Raw genomic sequence first — 2,115 nt, forward strand, 5'->3', positions numbered from 1 at the left:
CAACCAAGGGCCAATATTTTCCAGTACAGCACCAAGCAAGTGAGGTTAGTAAGTTGTTAATTACAGTGTACATGGCAGCATTTCTTTGACAATCAGAAAATTCTCTGTTTGGAAAAGATGGGGCATTATTTTCAGGAAGAGGAGATGCAGCTTTAAGCCAGATGGAATGGAGCATCTGAACATGCCAGTACCGGATAGCCTTCCCCCATCACAACAAACAGCCTAAAAACAGTTTTTGAGTGGCATTGCGGAGATGATGAATTCTTATCTAAAACCTAAAGTCAAAAGTAAGTGAGTCAAGATAGACTTAATCATGGTGCCCAAGCTGTTTTTGAAACAACTTCTTTTGGATTTGAGCTTGAACAAGCCGTTTTCAGCCAGGGAAGTGTGTTATTCACACAAGTTACTCACAAGGTTTATGACGGCAATGTAAGTTGAAGTCCAAACTGTAATCAAGGACTCCTACTTATTGGGACACACGTTAAAATTAAAAGTGTGAGTTACATGTAACTGTAATCCTCAGGTATATTCTACCCACAAGGACACAAGGTTAAAAGGACTGTAATCTTAAACACATCGCTGGCCACTGAGTGAAGCGACTAAATCATTGCATTTTATGGTGTTTGACCTTGAATAAGTTCGGGTCACGAGGTTCCCCTTCACAATCACATATTCTCCTCAGTTATTTGAAGATCCAGAGTGTTGATCTGGCCGGGGTTTGAGCCCAATGCTCAACCAACTGAGCCACCAGTGCACTGGGAATCATACACAATTTACATGTAATCAAGGTGTGGTAAAATCTGATATTATTTTCATTATCTGACCTCTGCTTTTCCTTTGCATGCTCTTTTCCTTGAGCTGTCCTTAAAGCACTAACAAAAAATTCCCAGAACAAAAAGAGAAAGAGTTTCATCACTAAACTGAAGGAATACATACTAGACCCCTGCTACATCTGTACCTTGAATGTTGGTGTAAACATATATAGGAATAGCAATAATAAAATGAAAATAATATTAAAGACCTCATTACTCCATACTGAAAGTGCCAATTAAATGTTCAACATTTAAAAAAAATGCATGTATCATGCACAAGCACAAGAAAGATGTCATGTCCTACATTGTATTACACTAGTGCTTGTACAGCACATTCATACGGGTGTACATGTACATGTGTGCTTGATTCACAAGAGGATAAATTTACAACCGTCCACTTCGCCACACTGAGTTTCTCTAAACATGTGTTGCCTTTGCATGAGCTCATCATAAGACTGAGATTAGAGTTGTCATTATCTACATGTAAACTCTCAAGAGGTTATATCAGAAACCCATAAGGGCTGAAACGTGTTACGCGCGTTCACAGCTTCCGAATATTCAGTGCGAACTGATTGGTTGAATGTTTCAGTGCTAAGTACCATATTTGGAAACCCCTCGCTCTTGTTGTTCCAAATATGGTACTTAGCAAATTGAATATTCAGAAGCTTGTTTCCCAGCACTCAAGGGGCCGTTACATGTTTCAACCCTTATGGGTTTCTGGTTATATACATGTATAACACTCATATCAAGTCTGAGAGGTTGAACTGGGAAATGTTATTTCACCTGCTGTTGGTAAGCACTTGGCTTCCTTGAAGAACACATAATGTTGCTTATGTGCTTCCTGCCCTTTGTTTTGTACAAAGTAACCTGGCCAGCACCTTCCACCTGATAAACCCCATAGAGGATTTTTTGCATCTAGCAAAATTGTATTGCAGAGTTCTAAATTAACTCTGCTGTCTTCTTCCGTTGTCCCAGGACAGGCCTTTAGCCCTCCTGATCCTGTCCACTTTCCAAAACAAAGCAAAAAAGGCATTATTTTGGATTTACTTTTCTCGGTCAATAAACAATGTACACCCAAAGGATTAAAAAACAAGAACATTTTAAACACTCCACAATCTGATTATCATCCTCTTGCCCCTGACACACAAAATTATTACATGGGCAAGGCATGACAACTGCTTGGAAAAAAAAAAAAAACAACAATTGTTATATAGCTGAACTTTTCCCCCAACAGTGTGCGCTCTCATAGGTTACTTCAAGGTCACATGACATCTAACAATAAAACTGTTTCCTGCCAAAGGTC

Source organism: Montipora foliosa, chromosome 1 (assembly GCF_036669935.1).
Source record: "Montipora foliosa isolate CH-2021 chromosome 1, ASM3666993v2, whole genome shotgun sequence".
Classification (NCBI taxonomy): domain Eukaryota; kingdom Metazoa; phylum Cnidaria; class Anthozoa; order Scleractinia; family Acroporidae; genus Montipora; species Montipora foliosa.